Source organism: Lynx canadensis, chromosome D1 (assembly GCF_007474595.2).
Source record: "Lynx canadensis isolate LIC74 chromosome D1, mLynCan4.pri.v2, whole genome shotgun sequence".
Classification (NCBI taxonomy): domain Eukaryota; kingdom Metazoa; phylum Chordata; class Mammalia; order Carnivora; family Felidae; genus Lynx; species Lynx canadensis.
The window spans coordinates 39,143,495-39,160,292 of NC_044312.2; positions in this window are offsets into that span (position 1 = coordinate 39,143,495).

Below are 16,798 nucleotides of genomic sequence, written 5' to 3' on the forward strand. Positions count from 1 at the left end.
CAGACTAAATGGTAACCACAAATCAAAAACCAGCGATGGATAGGTGAAAAATCAAGAAATCCAAGCATATCACTAAAGAAAGTGGACTAATCATGAGAGAAGAGAGCAAGGGAAGAAAGGAACAGAGAAAAACTACAGAAACCACCATAAAACAAGCAACAAAATGGCAATAAACACACATCTATCAATACTTACTTTGTATGTAAATGGACTAATTGCTCCAATCAAAAAACATAGGATAATGGAATGGGTAAAAAAAAAAAATAATAAGACCCATCTATATGCTGCCTACAAGAGACTCATTTCAGATCTAATGACACTTACCGATTGAAAGTGAAGGTATGGAGAAGCATCTATCATGCAAATGGGAGTGAAAAGAAAGCCAGGGTAGTGATACTTATATGGGACCAAATAGACTTTAAAACAAAGACTATAACAAGAAACAAAGAAGGGCACTGTATTGTCACAAAGGGAACAATCCAACAAGAAGATATAACAATTGTAACTATTTATGCAGCAAACATGGAGGCACCCAAATACATAAAACAGTTAATAACAAACATAAAGGTACCAGTTGATAGTAATACATTAATAGTAGGGGACTTCAACACTGACATCAATGGATAGATTATCCAAACAGAACATCAACAAGGAACAGTGGCTTTTAATAACACACTGGACAAGAAGGATTTAACAGATATAGTCTTAACATTCCATCCTAAAGCAGCAGAATACATGTTCTTTTCAAGTGCACATGGAACGTTCTCCAGAACAGATCACATTTTAGGCTACAAAGCAAGTCTCAGCAAATTCAAAAAGACCAAAGTCATTCCACGCATCTTTTCTGATCTTAATGCTATGAAACTAGAAATTAACCACAAGAAAACAATTTGGAAAAAGCACAAATACATGGAAGTTAAGTACCATGCTACTAAACAATGAAAGGGTCAACCAGGAAATCAAAGAGGAAAGAAAAAACACATGGAGACAAATTAAATTGAAAACACAGTGGTTCAAAATCTTATGGGATGCAGCAAGTGGATCTAAGAGGGAAGTTTATAGCAATACAGGTCTACCTCAAGAAGAAAGAAAAATCTCAAATAAACAAATTAACTTTACACCTAAAGTAGGTAGAAAAAGAAGAACAAACAAAAACCCAGCCCAGTAGAAGGAAGGAAAGAATAAAGATTAGAGCAGAAATAAATTATATAGAAACAGTAGAACAGATCAATGAAAACAGTAGAACAGATCAATGAAACCAGGAGCTGGTTCTCTGAAAAGATCAACAAAATTGATAAAATTAGCCAGACTAATCAAAAGAGAGAGAGAGACGACTCAAACAAAACCACAAATGAAAGAGAAGAAATAACAATTGAAACTACAGAAATAAAAAGATTGTAAGAGAATATTATGAAAAATTATATAGCAACAAATTAGACAACCTTGAAAAATCAGTAAATTCCTAGAAACATATAACCTCCCAATACTGAAATCACAAAGAAATAGAAAATTTGAATAGACTCATTAACAGCGTTGGAATTGAATGAGTAATCAAAAAACTCCCAATAAACAAAAATCTGGGAAGCGACAGCTTCACAGGTGAATGCTACCAGTTAAAGAAGAGCTAATATACCTATTCTCCTCAAACTATTACAAGAAATAAAAGAGGAAGGAAAACTTCTAAATTCATTCTATGAGGCCAGCATTACTCTAATACCAAAATCAGATAAAGAAACTACAAAAGAGAGAGAGAGAGAGAGAGAGAGAGAGAGAGAGAGAAAGAACTACAGGGCAATATCTCTGATGAACATAGATGCAAAAATCCTTACAAAATATTAGAAAAGTGAATCCGACAACACATTTTAAAAAGTCATTCAACATGATCAAATAAGATTTATTCCCAGGATGCAAGGGTAGTTCAATATTTGCAAATCAATCAATGTGATGCACCACATCAATAAGCGAAAGGATAAAAACCATATTATTATTTTTTCAATAGATGCAGAAAAAGCATTTGACAAAGTACAACATCCATTCATAATAAAAAACCCTCAGCAAAGTAGGATTAGAGGGAACATACCTCAACATTCTAAAAGCCATCTATGAAAAATCAATAGCTAACATTATACTCAAGGGTGAAAAGCCGAAAGCTTTTTCTGTAAGGTCGGGAACAAGACAAGGATGTCCACTCTCACCACTTTTATTCACCATAGTACTGGAAGTCCTAGCCACAGCAATCAGATAAGAAAAAGGAATAAAAGGCATCCAAACTGGTAAGGAAGAAGTAAAACTTTCACTATTTGCAGGTGACATAATACTCTATATAGAAAACCCCAAAGATTCCACCAAAAACCTATTGGAACTGGTAAATGAATTCAGTTAAGTTTGCAGGATACAAAATCAATGTACAGAAATCTATTGCATTTCCATATGATAATAATGAAGCAGCAGAAAGAGAAATTAACAAAATAATCCCATTTACAATTGCATCAAAAAAAAAAAAAACCAACCTAGGAATAAACCTAATCAAGGAAGTGAAAGACTTGCACTCTGAAAACCATAAAATATTGATGAAAGAAATTAAAGATGACACAAACGAATGGAAAGATATTCCATGCTCATGGATTGGAAGAACCAATATTGTTAAAATGTCCATACTACCCAAAGCAATCTACAGATTCATCGTAATCCTTATCAAAATACCAACAGCATTTTTCACAGAACTAGAACCAACAATCCTAAAATTTGTATGGAACCACAAAAGACCCCAAATAGCCAAAGCCATCTTGAAAAAGAAGAACAAAGCTGGAGGTATCAGAATTCCATACTTCAAATTATATTAAAAAGCTGTAGTAATCAAAAGAGTATGGTCTGGCACAAAAACAGACACATAAGTCAATGGAACAAAATAGAAAGCCCAGAAACAACCCATGATTATATGACCAATTAATCTTTGACAACAGAAGCAGGAATATGCAATGGAAAAAAGTCTCTTCAACAAATGGTGTTGACAAAACTGGACAGCTACGTGCAAAACAATGAAACTGGGCCATTTTTCTTACACCATACGCAAAAATAAACTCAAAATGGATTAAAGACCTAAATGTGAGACTTGAGACCACAGAAATCCTAGAACAGAGCACAGGCAATAATCTCTCTGACACAGGCCATAGCAACATTTTCTAGAAATCTTTCCTGAGGCAGGAGAAACAAAAGCAAAAATAAACTATTGGGCCTACATCAAAACAGAAAGCTGCTGCATAGCACAGGAAACAACAACAAAACTAAAAGGCAACCTACTGAATGGGAGGAGATATTTACAAATGACACATCCGATAAAGGTTTAGTATTCAAAATATATAAAGAACTTACACAACTCAACACCAAATAACACAAATAGTCCAATTAAAAAATGGGCAGAAGACATGGACAGACATTTCTGCAAAGAAGACATACATATGGCCAACAGACACATGAGAAGATGTGTCACTCATCATCAGGGAAATGCAAATCAAAACCACATGCAATATCATCTCACACCTGTCGGAATGGCCAAAATAAAAAAAAACATAAGAGGCATCAAGAGTTGGCAAGGATGTAGAGAAAAGGGAACACTTGTGCAGTGTTGCTGGGAATGCAAAGTGGTGCAGCCACTATGGAAGACAGCATGGAGGTTCTTCAAAAAATTAAAAATAGAGCTACCATAAAGTCCATAATCACACTACTAGGTCTACTCAAAGAGCATGAAAACACTAGTTTGAAGGGACATATGCATGCTTATGTTCATTGCAGTATTGTTTACAATAGCCAAAGTTTGGATGCAGTCCAAATGTCCATGAGGGATGAATGGATAAAAAAGATGTGAGATAGATATAGATATAGATGATATACATATCGATGTCTCACATCTTTTTATTATATGTATAATGAAATATGATTTAGCCATAAAAAAATGAAATCTTGCCATTTGCAACAAAATGGATGGATCCAGAGTGTGTAATGCCAAGCGAAATAAGCCGGTCAGAGAAAGACAAATACCATATGATTCTACTCATGTGTGGCATTTAAGAAACAAAACACAAACAAAGGGGAAAGAGATACAAACCAAGAACCAGACTCTTAACTGTAGAGAGAAACTGATGGTTACCAGAGAGGAGGCGGGGGGGGGGGGGGGGGGGGTGAAACAGGTGAAGGGGATTAAGAGTACATTTATGGTGATGAGCAATGAGTAATAAATAGAATTGTTGAATCGCTATATTATACACCTGAAACTAATATAACACCGCATGTTAACTGTACTGGAATTAAACTAAATAAAAGTCAAAAATTAAAATTCAGAAAAACAAAAAAAGAAAACAAAAATATAATAAGCACTGGTGAGTATGTGAAAAAATTGGAACCCTTACAAAATAGTTCCTGCTATGAAAAACATGGAGGATCCTCATAAAGTTAAAAATAGAACTACCAGATGATCCATCAATCCCACTTATGGGCACTTATTCAAAAGAATTGAAATCAGGATCTTGAAGAGATAATTAGTTCTCCTATGTTCATTCCAGCCCTATTCACTTATATCAAAGGTGTGGAAACAATCTAAATGTCTATCAACAGATGAATAGATTTTGTAAAATGTGATATACGCATGCAATGGAACACTATTCAGTCTTTTTTAAGAGAGGAAATTCTGGGGGCAACTGGGAGGCTCAGTCGGTTGAGCATCCAACTTTGCCTCGGGTCATGATCTCACAGTTCATGAGTTCGAGCCCCACGTCGGGCTCTGGGTTGACAAGCTGAGAGTCTGGAGCCTGCTTCAGATTCTGTGTCTCCCTCTCTCTTTGCCCCTCCCCCACTCCCGCTCTCTCTCTCTCTCTCTCTCTCTCTCTCTCAAAGGTAAATAAACACTAAAAAAAAGAAAAAAGGAAATTCTGTCATATAAAATAGTATGGATGAACCTAGAGGACTTCATTGAAATAGGTCACAGAAAGACAGATACCTCATGATTTTACTTACATGAGGGACCTAACATAGTCCCATTTATACAATCAGAGAACAGAATGGTGGTTGCTGGGCCCGGGAGGAAGGGGAAAAGAGGAGTTACTAATCAATGGGCATAAAATCTCAATTAATCAAAGTGAATAAACTGTAGGGAGCTTCTGTACAACATCGTACCTATGGAGTAAAATTATGCATTGGGTACTTAAAAATTTGTTGTTGGGTAGAGCTCATGTTAAGTGTTCATACCATGATAAAAGTGAAATAAATAAAATAAAATAAAAATAAAGTAAAATAAAATAAAATAACAAAATAAAATAGAAGTTTCTGCTTCATATTGAAATGGCCATCCTTCAGGGCAATGTTCTGCCAGCAGGCAGTAAAGCCCTGGAGAGCAGGGACAGCTGTGATAACTCTGCACCTGCAGCATCTGGCCCATTGGTTGACAGAACAGAGATGCTCAGTCATGTTTGTTGAACAAAACCAAACAGGGAGAGGAAACTGCTGGCTTATCGCAATATCTGTTGCGTGTCAAGTTGACGACAGGGTGGGGGCAAATGTCCCAGGCTGTGTCTCTGAAGGAAGGCAGGACTCTTGTGTGGCACACCTGGTGGACGGGGCGGTGGGGGGGGGAACAATTCACCTAAAGCACAAGCATGAGAGGGTCTTATTTCCACTAATGCCTAGTTTTTCAAGGCACGCCAGGTTCTTGGGCAGCTTTTCATACTCTTGGGCTTCTTCCCTCTCAATTCCTTATGCCTCTAATACTTTTTTTCTTTTTGTGTGTGTTTTAGAAATGCAAAAATTGCAGAGAAGCAGCAAACACTTTACACCCTGCATCAAGAAGGGTCCTGACGGGAAATATATGGCAAAGGCGTGAGCGAGGTGTAGGAAAACCACAAGAGATAGTGTCGTACCCCCACGTTCAGGAGCCTTAGCATCTCTAAGGGGCAAGGTTGAGAGCCGTCAAGAATTTGACAAGATAGAACTTCCTGAAAGGAGCCTCCATTTCCACAGAGGGGGAGGGGACGGGGCGAATAAATACCCAGAGTCTCTCTCACTTCTCCCTTCCATCTCTGCCCCGTTCCCAACTGGTTAAACTCAGTGGGAGCTGCAGGGCTGGGCAGCTGAGCAGAGAGGGCAGCCCCCAGGGCCACAGTAGGTAGAGGAGGAAGGTAAGCGTGCTTCTTGAGGGCAGGGAATGCCCACATAACCCCTCATCTGGAGTTAAGAAGTGGTGACAGCTTGTTATTTTTGCTTCTCATGCAAAAATAAATAAATAGAACTTTAAAGATAGAGTTGAAAGGCTCCTTGGTTCACCCCACCATTCCACTCCCCTCCCTCATCGAAGATAACCAATGTTATAAATTTGGCGTATGCCCTTTGTGGCCATGTTCTGTTTTTGGTTTTGTTTTACTTCCATGACTTATATATAAAAATAAACACTGGATAGCATTATGTTGACATCTTAAAATTTGTATAAATATTTTCATGCTCTGCATATAATTCACTTTTCTTAATGTTTATTTACTTTTGAGAGAGAGAGTGTGAGAGGGGTAGGGGCAGAGAGAGAAAGGGAGACAGAGGATCTGAAGCAGGCTCCATGGTGACAGCAGAGAGGCTGATGTTGGGCTTGACCCCACGAACCATGAGATCGTGACCTGAGCCAAACTCAGACACTTAACCAACTGAGCCACGCAGGCGCCCCCATATAGTTCACTTTTTTCATTCAGTGGAGTGTTTTGAAGATATGTGCATGTTAGTACATATCAATATGTTTCGTTCATCTTAATTGCTGAATAGTGTTCCACTCTATCTGTTCTCCTGCTGATGGATATTTACATTGTTTTCAATATTCCCTATTCAATCAGTGCTGCAATAAGCAATTTTATGCCCTGGCTCATAGGGTTTAAACATTCTCAGCTTTACTAGAAATTGCCAAATTACTCTCCAGGGCGGTTGTACTAATTTATATTTTTACCAACAACACACAAGAGCTGCTATTTCTTAGCCTCACCAACTCTCAGTGTTTCAGATTTTAATTTTCGCCAACAGAACGTGTGTGAAATTGTATCATCCTATCGTGTTAGTTGGCATTTGGGGATCACTAATGAAGGCAAGTATCTTTTTCAAATATTTATCGGCCATTGGGTTTCCCCTTCTGTGAATTGCCGATCTGCATCCTTTGCCTACATTTTATTGAATTGTTTCTCTTTTCCTTTATGATTTGTAAGCCTGTATGTTTATTCCAGATGTTAGACTTTTGCATAAAATGTGATTTGCAACCTAACTCTCACCAGCTTGGGATGAGGTTTTATAAATATCCGAATCCGCCTAATCATCCTCAAAGAAAAGGAAAAGACCAACCAAAGGCAAGACTGTATTTGCTCACTTGGGGATATTTTCCCCCCACAGTACTGGAGATTAACAGAAACGTTTATAAAATTCAAAGGGGCTACATTAAGTTAAGGCTCGTCTTCTCCTCGGAGTTGCTGTCCCCTTGTCCCCTGGCTCCAGATGGACTGCATCATGAGATGGAATTGCTGTTTTCAGCGTTGGCTGTTCTGACTTGACAATGTACTGCATGATGAATTGACATTGTCAGGGAGGCGGATATGTGCAGCATTGTAAGCCGCTAAACTATGTGAACTAAATCCCCCAACTCCTCTCTCAGGCACAACTGCCTGAGGACAGGGTTCTTTCTGAAAACATAAGCTCTGATGACAATTTTTACTCAACGGAGTGCTGCACCTTGCTTTAGATAATGCTTTTTACAGGCAGCACAATGATTTGTGTGAGCACTTCTGTCTGGGGAGAGGTATGGGAGACCGTACCCACCTACCATTTGTTCACCTGTGCAAATTTTCTCGGGTTTCTCCTCCGTGGCCCAGTCATTCAGCAAGACCATGGGTACATGTCAGTGGATTAGACACAGGGCCTGCTCTTGAAGAATGCACAGTGCGACAGGGAGAAGTACGTGCGAACCAACGGTTAAAATACAGTGTGGTGTTCAGTGCTGTTCGGAGGAACACGCAAAGCGTTATGGGATCGTAGAAGAAGGACCGACTAACCATCTAGCTCCTTCCAGACTCAGTTCTGGAATCATCCTGACCCCATTTCCGTAACCTCCCCTCTCTCTTCCCTTTTCACATTACTTGGCACTGTCTGCTCTGGGGTCTCTCCCCACAACAAGGCTTTAAGCCAGGGTTTCTCAACGTCAGCACTATTGACCTTTTGTACCGGATATATTTTTGATGGGAGAGGGGCCTGTCTTGTGCATTACAGAATGTTTAACAGCATCCCTGGGCTCTATGTTCTACCTGCCAGTATCGCGCACACACACACACACGCCTACGTACATACACACACAACTTGCACCAGTGATGACAACCAGGAATATCTCTGGGCCCAGATGTGCCCTGGGCAGCAAAAGTCCCCAGCTAAGAAGCCCTGCTTTAAGATCTTGCAAGGCAGCACCCACGTTGTCTTTATCTCTGAATTCCCAGTGCCAAGGACATGCCTGGAACTGTGCAGCAGACAGAACTTTGCTTGGAGGGATGAGGAAAGGCCTCTAATTTGGATTTTGAAGGATGAAGAGGAATATTCTGTCAACCCTCTCCTACAGAACTTCCTGTGATCACGGAAATGTCTTACACCTGCCCTTTCCAACACAGTAGCCACTACCGCACGTGACCTTTGAGCACTTGAGAATGTGTGACCATGGAAGCGAATTTTTAAATTTCATTTAGTGTTAATCACTTCACATTCAAATTTCAGAGGCCACATGTGGCCAGAGGCTGCCATATTGAATAGTGCGCTCTAAGCACTGACTAGCCTGCCCCCATGTAAGCTCTACTCACCAAATGGGAGCTCGGGTTTGGATAATTTCCCAGATATGCAGAAACATGTTTATGCCTCCAAGTGTCTCTGACTGTTACCCAAGTCTAAAGCAGTATAGAATGGAATAGAATAAAGTAAATATTACCACGCTTCGCTCTGCAGAGTGATAGAAGAGACAGATCCCACCCATCGCAAAGCAACTAGGGATGCCAGGGCCTAAGGCGGATGCTGGTGAAGTTCTCAGACTTGCCCAATTTAAAAGCACCCATTCATCGACCTGTCCTTCCATGGATGCATCCAACACATATTAATAGCCTACCGTAAGCTCTCACGGAAATCAAAAAACAGCAAAACAGCCGGAGCCACAAATGTGTAATCAGCTAACTGCGGTACATTGCAGGGAGGGCGAGGATGGATCTCTGTGTGCGGTACAGTGAGGCCCCAGAGAGGGGAGGTCGTAAGTGCCTCTCATGGGTAGAGAAAGCTTGTCAGCGGAGCCGAGCCCAGCTGAGCGGAGTCTTACAGTTTGAGAACTAGCTGAGTCTGTTTCCTAAACTCATCTGAACAGCCACCACAAAAAAATCACCTGGAGGCTTGTTAAAAAAAAAATTCTCGGGGGGGCCTGGGTGGCTCAGTTGGTTAAGCCTCCGACTTCGGCTCAGGTCATGATCTCACAGTTCGTGGGTTCGAGTCCCGCGTCAGGCTCTGTGCTGACAGCTCAGAGCCTGTAGCCTGCTCCGGATTCTGTGTTCCCCTCTCTCTCTGCCACTTCCCCACTCATACTCTGTCTCTCTCTCAAAAATATATAAACATTTTTTAAGAAGAAAAAAAAAAGAAATTCTCAAGCTTCTTTCCCAGAAATTCCTAGCAGAGAGCTTAGAGTTCGCACTTTCAGCCAGCACCTCCGGCAAATCTAGGAAACAGGTGTTAGGAGGATGGGCCCAATAATTCCCAAGTGCAGATAGGAACAAACAACATCAGGTCTTGATAATGTCCCTGATGTTCCGCATGTATCAATTTATCATGACTGCAATATAATAGATGGCAGGAATTTGAAAATGTATAGATATTTTTTGATAGCAAAACTAGTTAGAAAAATGAGAAAATAAAGAAAAATAAAACAATGAAGGAGAAAGTGAAAGCCACCCACAGTCCCACCATCCAGACCTAATCACTATCTGATAGTTCTGCTAAATATTTTGCTTGTCTTCCTGTTTTTACACACACACACACACACACACACACTCACATACTCACACAAAATTGGGAGGATTCTGTAACCTATTGTGTTTATTAAATAAGCTTTTTCATTTTAGAGTAATTTTAGATTTAAGTAACAGTTGGTACAAAGAGTTCCCATAGACCCCACACCCAGCTTCCCATTTGTCACAATTAATGTACCAGTATTGATCCATTATTGTTAACAAAATCCATATTTTATCTAGATTTCCTTAGTTACGTCTTTTTTGCTCTGGGACCAGATCCAGGAAACCACCACATTGCATTTACTGATCATGTCTCCTTAGGCCCCTCTTGGTTACAACAGTTTCTTAAACAAGACTTTCCTTATTTTTTACGACCCTGACAGTTTTGAGGAATACTGGCCAGACGTTTCACAGGATGTCCTTTCACTGAGATTTATTTGATGTTTTCTCATTATTAGACTGGAGTTTGAACATGCACAAAGCCTCAACCCAGAATTGCCAGCTGTTACCATTTTTGTGATATTTGACCCTTTTTTGAAAAAATGAATAGGATTGAAGTTAGATCCTTGTTCTTGAGCATCCGTATCTACAATCTGAAAAACACTCCTTGCCTTATAGATGAAACGTCTTAAATTCAGCATGTAACCTTCTATCTGCACTTTCCCCTTTTACATTGTGTATATGCACCCCATAAAACCAGGAAAATATATGCTATTTTACGTGTATTTTAAAACTTTAGGGGCACCTGGGTGGCTCAGTTGGTTGAGTGTCTGACTCTTGGTTTCGGCTCAGGTCATGATCCCAGCGTTGTGAGATCAAGCCTTGAGTCCGGCTCTATGCCGAAAGTGGAGCCTTCTTAAGACTCTCTCTCCCTCTCTCTCTCTCTCTCTCCATCTAAAAATTAAAAAAAAAAAAAAACAAAAAAAAACCTGTAACAGGAATGGCATCATGTACACCTCATTCATTTTTCACTCACCATCGTTGAGAACCATCCATGTAAATCTACTTAACCCCTTTCTTTTAATTTAGTTTTCTAGAGTATGAATATCATATATCGTATCTATTCCCCTCCTGTACATACACACATGAGACTCTCTACAGTGTCCATCTGGAGGTAGAACTTCTAGTTTGTAGGGTATGAACCTTCCATTATGATTGTACCAGTTCACACTCCAGCAGCAACATTTCCCCACATTCCCAGAAACAGTTAGCAGACTTCAAATTTTTTTTCCAAACATATGAAAACGAAATTAAACCACACTGGTATTTTGTTTTTAACTTCCCTGATTATTGGTGAACTTGAACATCATCTCAAATATTCATTAACATTTGTTTCCCTTTACTATGAATTGCTTGTTCACTTTTTTGCCTATTTGACTTTCGATCTCTTTTTCTTTTTTCTTTTTTTTTTTTTTAATTAACCCGATAGCGCTTTTAAAAACTTATTTTGGGTAATAATCCCTTCCTGTTGTATATGTTACAAATGCATTATTCTAGTCTGCTGTTTGTCTTTTAGTATTACGATGATCTTGTCATTCAGAATCTGACATTTTGACATAATCAAATTATCATTCTATCCCTGTATAATTTATGCTTTTTGTATCCTACTGCTTAAGAAGTTTTTTCCTACCCTAATATCCTAAAAATATTCTCTATTTTCTTCTAGTTGCTATAATGTTTTCTATGTTTTTAATGTGTAGGTCTTTAACCTACATGAAATTCCTTTTCTTTTTTCTGCATAAGATAGAGATCTAATTTTCTTTCTGCAGGAAGCCCAGCTGCCCAGGACCTTTTACCGAGTAGTTTATCCTTCCCTCTCTGAACTGTAATGCCAGCTCCATTGAATGTCAGTGTCCGTATATGCAGCGACCTATTTTGGAACTTCAAATCTGCTCAACTCTTATCTATGGATCAGCCAAACCCACACTGTGGTACTTATTTAGTACTTATTCATAATAAACTCCGAAGCCCGGTAAAATCAGCATTCCCTTCTTGTTATTCTTTTTCAGAATTCCTTGGATTTTTTTGCACTTTCTGCTACCGGGTGAATTTTAAAACAACTTTGCAAAGTTTTGTAGAAAACCGTGTTAAGAGTTTTCATTGGAATTGCACTAGTGTCAGATCTACTTGGGGGAAGATCACCATCGTTACCCTACTGAACCTTTCTATTCATGAGACAGTTTCTTTTTTAAGATACGTCTTCAATACAGGTTTTGAAATTTTCTCAGCAAAAAAAATCTTACTTTTTTTGTTTTATTTATTCTTAGGCATCAAGTTACTTTTATTGCTAGATTAGATTTTTTAAATTTCTTTGTGCAAATATTAGCTTGTAGGAATTCCATTTGTTTTTGAAGGCAGTTTTATATGATCCATCTTATTGAATAATTTTATTAGTTCTGTAGGATTTCTTAGATTTTCTAAATAGACCATCATACCACACAAATAATGATAATTTGTCTCTTCCTTTTATTTATTTAGTTTTTATGTTTATTTATTTATTTAAATTTTTTTTAAGTTTATTTATTTTTGAAAGAGAGAGAGAGAGAGACAGAGTGTGAGCAGGGGAGGGGCAGAGAGAGAGGGAGACACAGAATCTGAAGCAGGCTCCAGGCTCTGAGCTGTCAGCACAGAGCCCGATGCGGGGCTTGAACTTACGAACCTCAGGATCATGATCTGAGCCAAAGTCAGGCACTTACTCGACTCAGCTACCCAGGCACCCCAATGTTTACTTATTTTTGAGACAGAGAGAAACAGAGCATGAGTGCGGGAGGGGTAGAGAGAGAGGGAGACACAGAATCTGAAGCAGGCTCCAGGCTCTGAGCTGTCAGCACAGAGCCCGATGCGGGGCTTGAACTTACGAACCTCAGGATCATGATCTGAGCCAAAGGCAGGCACTTACTCGACTCAGCTACCCAGGCACCCCAATGTTTACTTATTTTTGAGACAGAGAGAAACAGAGCATGAGTGCGGGAGGGGTAGAGAGAGAGGGAGACACAGAATCTGAAACAGGCTCCAGGCTCCAGGCTCCGAGCTGTCAGCACAGAGCCCGACGCAGGGTTTAAACCCACCAACCTTGAGATCGTGACCTGAGCTGAAGTTAGATTTTTAATGGAGTGAGCCACCCAGGAGCCCCTGTCGCTTCCTTTTAGATCCATGTTTCTCCATTGCCTTATTGGCTAGAAGTTCTGTAGTGCTGATAACTGTATCACCAGTGGGTAGTGGATATCTTTGTCTTGTTCTTGACTTTCATACTTACTGACTAAATACTTATTTTAGGATCTTTGACAAAATGTATTTTGACACGCTAGAGATTTTTGTTAGATGCCTTTTTTCTTTTAACGTCCAGTGTGTTCAGCTTCCCTTGTACTTAAACTTTGTTAGGAACTGTCTTTGTAAGTCACGGATGGGTTGTAAATTTTCCTGAATGCTTGGAATGCATCTATTGCAGGAAGCACGTGGGTTGCCTCTTTCAATCTGCTACTTGGTGAATAACACGGATAGATTGTCTTCAGTTAAAACTTCTGTGCATTCCTGGGGTAAACAGGTTTGGTCTTATTTTTAAAACATATTCTTCTCTGGTCCTAAACTGGATTTGTTAGTCTTTTACTTGGAGTTTTTACATCTATATCTATAAGTGAGTTTGGCATGTAGTTTTCTGGATTATACTGTCTTTAACACATTTTGGACTCAAAGTAGATTGTCTCATAAAATAAATTGAATGCCTTTTTTTCTTTGTCTATTCTCTGGAACAGTGTGTATAAGATAGGAATTATCCGTTCCTTAGTGATCATAATAATACTCAGCTAGAAATCTTTCTGGCTCTGTTTTCTTTTTAGGGAAGATATTTTTTACCGCTGACGCAATCTCATTATTTTGCTATTCCCACATTAGCAGCAGGTAACACACAGTGCGAGCCCCCTGTTCTCATCCTTGCCTTTCGACAACTAATTCTTATTTAATCAACAGTCTTATGACCTAGATACAATTATTATTCCCATTTTACTTATGAAGAAACTGAGGCAAAGAGGGGTTAGGTAGTTTGCTCAAGCTCACACAGTAATGGCAGAGCCAAAATCAAACCCAGGCAGTCTGGCTACAGAATCTATGCTCTTAACCACTAGAGTAGAGTAAATTTCTCTATTTCATTTTGGGTAAATTGTATGTTAATTTACATATTCCTAGAAAATTATACCTTTCTCTTAAAATTCCATAATGATTGGCTTAAGAGTATTATAATACTCACATGATATTTTGAAATCTCTACCATACATTTTTTATCGCTAATATTATTTTATTTCACCATCTCCAATAATAAATGAAACTACATTCTTACATAAATTATGTTAAGATGAATTATGTTTTTAGTGTGTATGCACCATTGTTTTTTTATTTACTTTTTTAATATATGAAATTTATTGTCAAATTGGTTTCCATACAACACCCAGTGCTCATCCCAAATGCACCATTGTGTTTTTAATGTTTATTTATTTTTGTGAGAGAGAGAGAGAGAGTGCAAGCAGGGGAGGAGCAGAGAGAGAGGGAGACAGAGGATCTGAAGTGGGCTCTGCACTGACAGCAGAGCCCGAAGTGGGGCTTGAACTCACGGCTTCTGAGCTGAAGTCGGGTGCTCAGCCAACTGAGCCACCCTATATGCGCCTTTCTTATCTGATGTGTCTATTCAGCCTGTTCATTTTTTCTTTACTCCTTCCTCTTCTCTTTTCCTCATGTTTACTAAATCGATAGTATCATCTATCCTCTTTTCTTCCCTTCTACTGATTCAGGGTAATGAAGTCTTTATTCTTTTAGAAGAAGCCCGCATACATTTTAAGCTCATGTTCTAACGGACTGTGAAGTTGCTACGTGCAGCCTCCTCCCTAACACGACAAGGACTCGTGTGCACTATAGCTTCCTTTTGAAGGCTCTCACCTCCCAGGCTTACTGCTGCCCGTGTTGACTTCTGACCTTCTATTAACAGGAACAAGGAACGTGTTTGGTGTGGTTTGCTTTTCTAAAACGCCCAATACTAATTTAGATTTCCAACATATTTTACTGTTTTCTTTTCTCCTTCTTGCTTTGTTCAGTGGGTTTGCTTTCTGTCTTCCTTCATGAAGCACATTCTTCAGCGGTTCTTCCAACAAGGGGCTGTGGGCAGTAAACACTCGCTGTCTGTACATTTTTTTCATGTACACTCCTTCTCCAAAAACCATTGATCTGTGCACAGAGTTCTAACTTCGTTTTTCTTCTCTCTCACGAACTGAAAGATATTCCATTCTTTCTCACCTGTTCTTACAATGTGAAGTCTACAGAGTGCACTTGCTTCTTTGCAGGTTGTCTGCAAGTCTGCATTTCCTTCTTGAATCCTCTAGGATTTTCCCTTCACTGCTGATGTTCCACGTGTTAGATGTGAAATCTCTTATTTATCCTACTTGTGGTTTTTCATTCCACTGTAAGAATGTATGTTTCAATTTGGAACACTCTTAGGCATTCGCTCTTTCAAAGTTGATTCTGCCTTCTACCTCATTCTCTGTATTGCCCGAGTCCAGAACTTCCACGAAACGTGTGGTGGGACATCTCCTGTTACACCCTGTGTCTGTCTCTTCATTCTGCATTCTAAGTGATTTCCCAAAGGCTGTTTTCCAATTTGTTAATTCTGTGTTCACCTGTTTTTAGTCTTAACAAATCTATTGAGATTTTAATTTCAGTGATAATTTTTTTTTAATTTTTCAAAAATGTTTATTTTTGAGAAAGAGAAAGACAAAGCGTGAGCGGGGAGGGGCAGAGAGAGGGAGACACACAATCCGAAGGGGGCTCCGTGCTCTGAACTGTCAGCACAGACCCTAACATGGGGCTTGATCCCACGAACTGTGAGATATAACCTGAGCCCAAGTCGGATGCTTAACTGACTGAACCACCCAGGCATCCCTATTTCAGTGATTCTGTTTTCATTTATAGGATTCCCACTTCATTATTTCTTAAATCCATCAATTATTTTCCAGAATTATTTGGAAAAAATTTGTTTAGTTCTTACTTTACATTAAAATAAAACCTAGGGGTGCCTGGGTAGCTCAGTTGGTTAAGCGTCTGACTTCGGCTCAGGTCATGATCTCATGGCTTGTGAGTCTGAGCCCTGCATCAGGCTCTGTGCTGACAGCTCAGAGCCTGGAGCCTGCTTCGGACTGTATCTCCCTCTCTGTCTCTATCCCTCCTCTGCTCATGCTCTGTCTCTGTCTCTCAAAAATAAACATTAAAAAAATGTTTTTAAATAAAATAAAATCTAGATGGATTTATAGAGTTAAATGAATGGAAATTAAAGGAAAAAATATTTTGCAAATCTCTAGATGAGGATAGATTTTCTAGGTTTTAAAAATCCCAGATCTACTTTTGTAATCTTAAAAAACAATAGTGATAATTTGAATATATAGACTTTAAGTGTCTACAGCTAAAGATCCGGCATAAGCAAAATTTAAAATCAGATAGTAAATTGAAGGCATAGCTACAAAAGTATGGCAAAGTATTACTACCTTTAACATATGAAGGATTCCTAGAAATTGATAAGAAAAACATAAAAATATAAATGGCTAATAAACATTCAAATTGTCTTCCTTTACTAATAATTAAATAAATAGTAATAAAACAAATTCTCTGACATCTACCATATTAAAATATTTTGCTTTTAATAAGAATATACAAAGCTTGCTATGAGAGCATAAAATACAATAGTTTTGAAAACATTTTGCAATATATACTAAGCAACTTACAAG